Source organism: Priapulus caudatus, unplaced genomic scaffold (assembly GCF_000485595.1).
Source record: "Priapulus caudatus unplaced genomic scaffold, Priapulus_caudatus-5.0.1 Scaffold72, whole genome shotgun sequence".
NCBI lineage: Eukaryota > Metazoa > Priapulida > Priapulimorpha > Priapulimorphida > Priapulidae > Priapulus > Priapulus caudatus.
In genome coordinates, this window is record NW_014577133.1 from 557,754 (window position 1) to 568,730 (window position 10,977).

Consider the following 10,977-nt stretch of genomic DNA (forward strand, 5'->3'; position numbering starts at 1 on the left):
GAATCGCAGTCGAGTCTGCGTTATATGTTTCTTCGAGTGGGTTTCCCGAACAAGTGTTAAATAAGGTTTTTTCAACGTGCAATTCGTGCAGACGGCGTGCGCATGTTTTCCCGACGGCGAAACGCATCTGAGGCTCGCCCTGACCTCATATCGCAAACACTGGCGAAATTAAACGTCTTGAGATTGGAATTAAACCAACGTGGCGGCGTTTGACATACGCCGCTAACGACATTCAATAAATACAAATTGAAAATAATATTCAAATAAACATTCAGATAAAACCGGCGAGATTTTAGACCATCGCCGGTCTGGTTAAGAACTTGACAGTCTAGGGGGAATGTGCACGGGGCGTACGAAACGCTACGTAGACACTGTCTGTATAGCTTGGTGGTAAAATCCAATCCCAGATTAAAGAGAAATCGAATGCAGCCGTACGGTACACGCCGCAGGCTTACACGCGACCACACATTACACGGCGAACACCAGTACTACGCGACTATCACATACACGCGGACATATAAACGCGAACAAGCAATACACGCGACACACATACACGCGACACACATACACGCGGCACATAATACACGCAGCATCACATACACGCGCATTCCATACACGCGGCACGATAATACACGCGAGACACAATACACGTGACACACAGTACACGCGACACACATACACCGACACACATACAAGCGATACAACATACGACGCGACACACATACACGTCGGTACACATCCCACGCCGCTTACACATACACGCATACACGCATACAGCAGCACACGATACACGCATAAACGCCCCCACACTACACGCGCACACACATATCACGCAGTACATCAGTACACGCATACACGCCCCCACACATACACGCGTTACATACACCGCGACACATATCACTCGACCTGCACATATACACGCGAATACACAAATTACACGCTCGCACAAACCCACACGGCAGCACACACTCACGCTATACACATGACACGCAGTCACACATACACGCTATACATCATACACGCAGCCAACACATACAACGCGATACACATATCAGCAGGCATCACTACACACGCGGATACACATACAACGCAGCAACACATACATCGTGGCACAGCATATCACGCGTACCTACACGCGGCAAACACATACACGCGGAACACATACACGCGGCACACACCACACGCGGCGCACATACACCACGCGATACATATGTACAACGCGGACCACACATTACAGCGCGCGCAACCATGACATACACGCAGCAACACACACACGGATACCATACACGTGGCAACACATACACGCGACACACATACACGCTAATATCACATGATCCACGCAGCACACGTCACGCGAACACACATACACGCGATACACAATACACCGCGGCAACACCCAATAACACGTCGTAAACACATACACGCGACCACATACACGCTATAGCACATACCACGTGCGCCACATAACACACACATACACGCGACTACCGTACACGCGATACACGCTACACGCAGCCACACACATGCACGCATAACACATACACGTGCCACACACATACACGCTATTACACATACACGCAAGAGCAACACCATAGCACCAGCACACCTACACGCGAATCACACATACACGCAGTCACACAGCACACGCGATAAAACCACATACACGCGGCACAGCAATACACGCGACACCATAGCACGCAGCACACATACATCGCGTCACACTCACAGCGCGATACACATACAGAGCGAAACCATCACACACGCATACACACAGGGCACTCGAACCATGCACATCGCATACACGCGGGCAGCACATACACGCGGCCACACATACACGCAGCGAACAGAAAATTACAGCGCGTCACACTCCACACGCGATACACGACTACACGCGCCAACCCACACACACCAGCATACACACAACACTCGACATGCACACATACACGGCGAGCGACACATACACGCGCACACAATACACGCGTCAGTCACACTCACGGAACGCGATACACCATACGCTGCCGCCGTCACATATACACCGCGGATACACAAGCGATACACTGGCAGCCACATACACGCGGCACAGCACGACAGTGCGCGGCGCACAGTCATACATCGCAATACACACATACACGCACACGCACCATGCCGCGATACACACCACACGCAAACACACATAAACCGCGCTACACATACACGGCGAATACACAAACACGGCGACAGACATAACACGCAGCAACACATACACGCATACAACATTACACGCAGCAACATAGGCGAGCGCAGCACAACATACACCCAATACACAACATACAGCGCAGCACACATACAACGCATACACCACATACAACGCGCCGCAGCACCATATTACGTACGCGAATACACATACACGGACACATAGTTACCACGCGACGAACACGCCCATACACTTCGCACACACGTCATCGCATCACACAGGAGCGACTAGAGCGCAGGCACACACCACCCGACGGAACACGGGACGGGCCAGCACCCATGCCAGCCCACATACACCGCGGAGAGGACCGCTAGACTGACACGCACTGCATCAGCACGCGAGCACCCGACGGAGGCATAACAGCAACACAGCGATATGCACCCGCTCGCACCATCCCAGGCGGCACACGCGGGATCACAGAGGCAGCCGCCCCCGGCACGCGCCCACCCGGCCGCCACGCCAGACAGCGCACCACTCAAGCGCGACACGCGGCCCGCACCACCGGCGAACAGGCGCGACAGGGCACAACAAAGATGACACGCGTACACAGGTACACGCTATAACACATACGAGCACGCAAGCAACAACATACATCGCTATACACATACACGCAGCAACCGGACAATACACGCGAGACGCGATCACAGTACACCGGTTCACATACAGAGACACCACATACACCGACATGCACACACACGACCCATACAACGCCCCCACACAATCACACGCGGTAGGTACACATACAGCGCGACACACAATACACGCGACAAGCAGACACAGCGAGAACACACACACGCGCACAATACAACACATACACGGAACAGCCACGCACCCCCCCCAACACACACATAGTTGTGCGCCACACACATACAAAAGGACACACGCCCCCCGCCCCACACACACAACACGAACGCGCCCGCGCGCGTACAACAACACTACACGACACACGCCCCACAACAACACACATAGCCGCGCACACACATCACGGACAACACGCCCCCGTCCACACACACACGCGGCCACACTACATACACGAACACACGCCCGCACTATACAACGCCACACCAATACACAGCACATACCCGTCCATCTCAATATCTTTTGAATTTGGGGATCATTTCAACCAATTTAAAGTCATAGAATCGTGGTTTCCCGTAATGGGCCGGTTCCCATTCAACCGTACAGTTGCCGACTACTCTATGCTCCGATACTTGTTGGAAGCTTTCGAGCGTAGAGGTTAGCGCCCTTAGAATCTTCCACCCGAATAATCGCCCAGCGAATTATACGCAAATGAGGCGAAAGCGTTAAATGCCTAAGGACCTAAAAACTGCTTGTTTCGACTCGCGCTAGTGTTTTTGGCTATTTTTGATAGCATTTATCTATTGTGGCAGCATCGGATGGGAAACTGTCCTGGTTGGCCGATTACAGTTGGGTTTCATTTTGTAAGATTATTTATCGACCGGTGCATTATTCTATTTGGGCGGTTTCAGGGAAGGGGTGACTTTTCCGCGGTGGAGGGATTCGAGGTGCTTAAACAGGTTTGGTTTTTGCCTTCTCGACAGCTCTTATTCCCTTTGAGAACACCTGTACGCGATACAATATTAGTAAGAGCCAAGCTATACAGCAGTATGCACATTCGCCCTCCACCTCCAGCTTACAAAGCTCGTCTGCCAACCCCAGTCACACCTCGTCTCCACCTCCCATTTATCTGCTTTTCCCGACATGGTTCATTCAGTCCGCTCCTTCTTCGGCTTCTATCAGAATATAACCTACCCCTTGACACCGCTTGTTTTATAAACTGTGTGTTTTCTGATGATGCAACGGCTAATGGTAGAATATTCCGCCTTTTTTGTCGCTGTGGGAAAGTTTCTCGTGAACGCCGGCCCGTCGGATCGAATCGAGTCGTGGCGGATTGTGTGTCTCTTTCAGCGGCTTCCTCGACGTGCCGATCTCGTATATGTAAAATATGCTGTCTGAACTGACCGCCCGGCTGCTCAATAACCCTTCTTCTTGGCGGCGGTTTATTCAGGCGTTGAAATATGCCTCTTCGAACAAACTTCGCTCGCGCCAGTAAAGTTTTCGCCCGTCCAACCAAAAACTGACCTTTCCGTGCAGTTAATATTTTGACGCGCTTGTATATGTGTGATAATTATACGAGATGAAATTATATGTGAGTGCAATATGTTTATTATAATATATATTAAATATATAATATATAACTACTATATATATATATATATATATATATATATAGTATATATATACATACTCGTGTGTGTGCGGTGTTGCGTGTGGGTGTGTGTGTTGTGTGTGTGTGGTGTGTGTGTTGTGGTGTGTTGTGGTGTGTGGGGGTGCCGTGTGCGGTGTGCGTGGCGTGTGTGGTGTCCTGGTCCGCTAAATGTTTTTTGTAGAACGATAGATAGCGATAGAAGCCGATGTGAAGAACAAGACATAGAGCGAGAGATAAAGATAGATTAGAGAAAGAAAGAGAGGAAAAACAGGTAGCGAGAGAGGAGAAAGAGAGAGGGAAAGAGGAGAGCGCGCGGCGAAGAGAGCGCTCGCGGAGAGGAGAGGCCAATAGACAGGGAGACTCGCAGGGAGGGGAGAGAGGAGGCGTAGTTTTCTGAATCAATTTCATTATCAAACTCAGAATGACCAATATAACCGGACTACTCATACTTATCTTAGCAGAAAGTAAGCAGAAAACCAACAATAATGGCTTATAATCACACGCATTTCCAGCGATCGCATTCAGCAATACATTTTTTTCGCGGGTAAACGGATGAATAAATTGGCAGGTCATTACATTTTTTTGTCTCCGGAAGTTCCTACGACATCTCCCGACCGTATTGACGCATTAAATCGCATCGCGGACTTGTTGAAAATCGAATTCAAAAGTGATTGAAACACCCCTGACGTTCCCTGATGCGTAACCAGTCCGCTGAATTTTTTACGAGTTCTCCCACAGTCGTTAAAACTGCCAGCGCGAATGAGCGACAGCGCAAGGCGGTAGCGTGGCGCGCGCGCATAACGTATATATAAGTACAAAATACACACGAAGCGTACACACACACAAACTTGTCGGCGCCGTCGATCGGAAACAGAAAAAAACCTAGCCCCTTCCGTCTGTTTGCTCAGTAAAACGCCAAAATTGGCGCGAAAAACAGACGATAATGTGTTTAATTGATAGCGCGCGCAAACCTTGTAGCGTTAATAAATTAACCTCTGTATTGTGTCATTGTTTTTAACCGAAAATATGCCGCATCCGCGCCTCCCACGTAGCGCTGCGCGTCTCGCAAGTCCGACTGGCCACTCGTGCGCATGCGCGATGGACGTATCTACGATTGTTTATGCTTATATCGGGGAGAGGGATTAGAAGCGGGATGGCCGGCAGCCGTGGATGGTGGGGAGACCGCGTATTTGGGCGTGCGTGATCGAGCCGCAGACCTATAGATGCTATCACCGCGTCAAGACGACGATTTATATCCTTGGCTCACTCGCCAATAAATAATGTTTCTCCTATACGCCTTCCAGTGAATTTGTCTATAGACAGAAGGTTCACTTTCGGGGCGGTCGCCCGTAAACTCTTTCAATTTATTCTTCATCTTAGGTCCAATAGATTAGTCAGTTCGCGATCGATGGAAAACTCGTCGCATTTGTCAGCGATTCCTAATATGAGAAATTTCTAATGACATTTGCTAGAAAACGAGCCGCTCGTGAACACCACTTTCACGCTTGTTTCAAATTACAGGCTTCAGCTCGAGGTATTGCCACGGGCATGCCTATATGAATACCCGGTTTCGTATAATGTTTTTCACGTATATGCGCACCGTATGGGTGCCAGTAACATTGCTTTCAGCATTACTGATTCAGAGGAAATATCACTTGCAAAATTTTCACAGAGTCTCTCACGAATAAGGCGTAGTTGGATTTTGTCCATTTCCTAAAGCGATTCAAAAGAGGAGCTTCTCTAAGCGACTTCTATAACTTTGCGGCGTGAAAGTTCAAGAATGTAGGGGGGGCGGGGGGCCGAAAATTGAAGAGATAAGCCGACCGATTTGCGGATGTAATTTGGTATGCATAGTCCGTGCCATATGTGGAGTTTTAGTGTATGTTTCGCCTGCCATGGCAACACAGCACACACCACACACCACAGCACATACCCAGGCCACGACACACACACACACACACCACACGTCACACACACACACAATGAGCACAGCAGCACACACACACACACACACACACACCATACACACACACAGGAACTCCGATGAATAATGCTTCGTACCCTTCCACCCATTCACCCTCGCTGCACGCACGTCAACTTCCCGACTCATGCGAAAAAAAATCCTAATTAAATATCACAACGCTATAATCCCGACCGGAAAAGTACTAATCCAATCATCCAACTCTCTCTCTCTCTCCTCTCTCTCTCTTTTCCGTCTCCTCCTCGTCTTCTCCTCTCTCTCTCGGATCTTCTCTCTTCGTCCATCTCTCCTCTCACTCGCTCTAATCTCGGGTCTCGTCTCTCTTCTCTTCTTCTCTCTCTGCTCTTTCTCTTCTCTCTCTCTTCTCTCTCCTTCATCTCCCTCGGCTCTCTCTCTCCTCTCATCTGTGTGTGTGTGTGTGTGTGTGTGTGTGTGTGTGTGTGTGTAGTGTGTGTGTGTGTGTGTGTGTGTGTGTGTGTGTGTGTGTGTGTGTGTGTGTGTGTGTGTGTGTGTGTGTGTGTGTGTGTGTGTGTGTGTGTGTGTGTGTGTGTGTGTGTGTGTGTGTGTGTGTGTGTGTGTGTGTGTGTGTTGCCATGCAGCGAAACATACACAACTCCACAATGCACGGAGACTATGCAATACCAAATCATCCGCAAATCGGGCTATTCTTCATTTTCGCCCCCCCCCTACATCTTGGAACTTTCACGCGCAAGTATAGAAGATCGTTAGAGAGACTCCTCTTTGAATCGTTTAGGAACATGACAAAATCCAACTACGCCTTATCTGAGAGATCTTTGAAAAATTTTGCAGTGAATTTCCTCTGAATCAGTAATGCTGAAAAATTTACTGGCAGCCTAGTGGCACATACGGTGAAAACATATACGAAACGGTATTATATAGGCATGCCCGTGGCAATACCTCGACTGAAGCCTTAATTGAAACAAGCGTGAAGTGTGTTCACGAGCGGCTCGTTTCTAGCAAATGTCATTAGAAATTCTCAAATAGGAATCGCTTGACAAATGCGACGAGTTTTCCATCGATGCGAACTGACTAGATCTATGGACCGTAAGATGAAGAAATAATTGAAAGAGTTACGGGCGACGCCCCCGAGAATGACCTTCTGTCTATAGACAAATTCACTGAAGGCGTAGAGAAATGATTTATGGCGAGTGAGCTCAAGGATAAAAATCGTCGGCTCTTGACGCGGTGATAGCATCTATAGTCTGCGGCCTCGATCCACGCACCGCCCCAAATACGCGGTCTCGCCCCACCCATCCACGGCTGCCGGCGCTTCTATCCCTCCTCCCCGATAAAGCATAAACAATCGTAGATACGTCTCGCGCATGCGCACGAGTGGCCCGTCGACTGCGAGACGCGCATGCGCACGTGCGCGGATGCGGCAATTTCGGTAAAAACATGCAAATACAGACGGTAATTTATTAACGCTACAAGGTTTGCGCGCGCACAATAAACACAATTATCATCTGTTTTTCGCGCCAATTTTGCGTTACTGCGCAAACAGACGGACAGGGGCTAGGTTTTTTTCTGTTTCCGATCGACGGGCGACAAGTTTGTGTGTGTACGTGTGTGTATTTGTATATATATACGTTATGCGGCCGCGCCACGCTACGCTGCGCTGTCGCTCATTCGCGCTGGCAGTTTTAACGACTGTGGAGAACTCGTAAAAATTCTGCGGACTGGTTTACGCATCAGGGAAACGTCAGGGGTGTTTCAATCACTTTTGAATTCGATTTTCAAAAGTCCGCGATGCGATTTAATGCGGTAATACGGCGGAATGTCGTAGTGAATTCCGGACAAAAAAATGTAATGACCCGCCAATTTATTCATCGTAGCGAAAAAAATGTATGCTGAATGCGACGTGATGCGTGTGTTAATAAGGCATTATTGCTTGGTTTCTGCTATTTCTGCTAGAGGGATAAGTAGTAGTCCGGTTATATTGTATTCTGAGTGATAATGAAATGATTCAACTACGCCTCTCTCTCCCCTCCCTGTCTCCCTGTCTATGCCTCTCCCTCTCGCGAGCGCTCTCTCGCGCGCGCGCTCTCTCTCCCTCTCTCTTTCTCTCTCTCGCTACCTGTTTTTCTCTCTCTTTCTTTCTCTATCTATCTGTCTCTCTCGCTCTATGTCTTGTTCTCACATCGCCTTCTATCGCTATCTATCGTTCTACAAAAACATACGACAGACACACACACGCACGCACACGCACACGCACCCCCACACACACACATATTATATATATATATATATATATATATATATATATATATATATATATATATTTAATATATATATATAAACATATACTCACATATAATTCATCTGTATAATTATCCCATATAAGCGCGTCAAATATTAACTGCACGAAAGGTAGTTTTTTTACGCAAAACTTTATGCCAAACGAGTTTGTCCGAAGAGCATATTCAACGTGAATAACCGCCGCCAAGAGAAGGGGTTTATTGAGCAGCGGGGTCAAGTTCAGACAGATATTTACATATTACGATCGGCACTCGACGGAACACGCTGAAAGAGACACACAATCGCACGACTCATTCGGATCCGACGGGCCGGGTCAACGAGAAACTTTCCCACAGCCGACAAAAGCGGAATATTCTACCATTAGCCGGTGCAATCATCAGAAAACCACAGTTTATAAAACGGGTCAAGGCGCGTAGGTATATATTTGAGAGAGAGGGAGAGAGCGGCTGAATGAACATGTCGGGAAAGAGATAAATGGGGGTGGAGACGAGTGTACTGGGGTGGAGACGAGTGTACTGGGGGTGGAGGCGAATGTGCATCTGCTGTATAGCTTGCTCTTCTAATAATTGTACGGTACAGGTGTTTCTCAAAGGAATAAGAGTGTAGAGCAAGTTTTAAGCACCTCGAATCCCTCCCACGCGAAGCACCCCTCCTAAACCCCCAAATAGAAAATGCACCGGTCGTAAATAATAAAAATTGAACCCAACTGTAATCGCCAACCAGACAAGTTTCCCCATCCGATGCTGCCACAATAGATAAATGCTATCAAAATAGCCAAAAACTAGCGCATCGAACAAGGCAGTTTAGGTCCTTAGGCATTTAAACGCTTTCGCCTCCATTTGCTATAATTTCGCTGGGCGATTATTTCGGGGAAGATTCTAGCCTAACCTCTACGCTCGAAAGCTTCCAACAAGTATGGCAGCTAGAGTAGTCGGCAATGTACGGGGGAACGGCGCCAACGGAAACCACAATTCTATGACTAAATTGGGTTGAAAATGATCCCCAATCAAAAGGAGATGAGATGGACGGGTATGGTGCCTGTGTATGTGTGTGGCGTGTATGTGTGGGGGCGTGTGTCCGTGTATGTGTGTGGCGCGTGTGTGTGTGGAGGGGGGCGTGTGTCCGTGTATGTGTGTGGCGCGTATGTGTGTGTGGGGGGGGGCGTGTGTCCGTGTATGTGTGTATGTGCCGCGTGTGTGTGTGTGTCGCGTATATGTGTGTCGCGTGTATGTGTACCTACCGCGTGTATGTGTGGGGGCGTGTATGCGTGTGTGTGCATGTCGAGTGTATGTGTGTCGCGTGTATGTGTACCGCGTGTATGTGTGCCGCGTGTATGTGTATCGCGTGTGTGTGATGCGTGTATGTGTGTCGCGTGTATGTGTGCTGCGTTTATGTGTATCGCGCGTGTGTGTGTTGCGTGTATGTGTGTATGCGTGCATGTGTGTCGCGTGTATGTGTGCTGCGTGCATGTGTGTCGCGTGTATGTGTATCGCGTGTATGTGTACCGCGTGTATGTGTGCCGCGTGTATGTGTGTCGCGTGTATGTGTATCGCGTGTATGTGTGCTGCGTGTATGTGTGTCGCGTGTACGTGTGTCGCGTGTATATGTGTATGCGTGTATGTGTGCTGCGTGTATGTGTGTCGCGTGTATGTGTGTCGCGTGTATATGTGTATGCGTGTATGTGTGCTGCGTGTATGTGTGTCGCGTGTATGTGTGTCGCGTGTATGTGTACCGCGTGTATGTGTGCCGCGTGTATGTGTGCCGCGTGTATGTGTGCTGCGTGTATGTGTGCTGCGTGTGTGTGTGCCGCGTGTATGCGTGTCGCGTGTGTGTGTTGCGTGTATGTGTGTATGCGTGTATATGTGCTGCGTGTATGTGTACCGCGTGTATGTGTGTCGCGTGTATGTGTACCGCGTGTATGTGTGCCGCGTGTATGTGTACCGCGTGTATGTGTGCCGCGTGTATGTGTATCGCGTGCATGTGTGCCGCGTGTATGTGTGTCGCGTGTGTGTGTTGCGTGTATGTGTGTTGCGTGTATGTGTGTCGCGTGTATGTGTATGCGTGTATGTGTGCTGCGTGTGTGTGTACCGCGTGTATGTGTATCGCACGTGTGTGTGTTGCGTGTATGTGTGTATGCGTGTATGTGTGTTGCGTGTATGTGTGCCGCGTGTATGTGTGTCGCGTGTGTGTGTTGCGTGTATGTGTGTTGCGTGTATGTGTTTCGCGTGTTTGTGTTTGCGTGTATGTGTGTCGCGT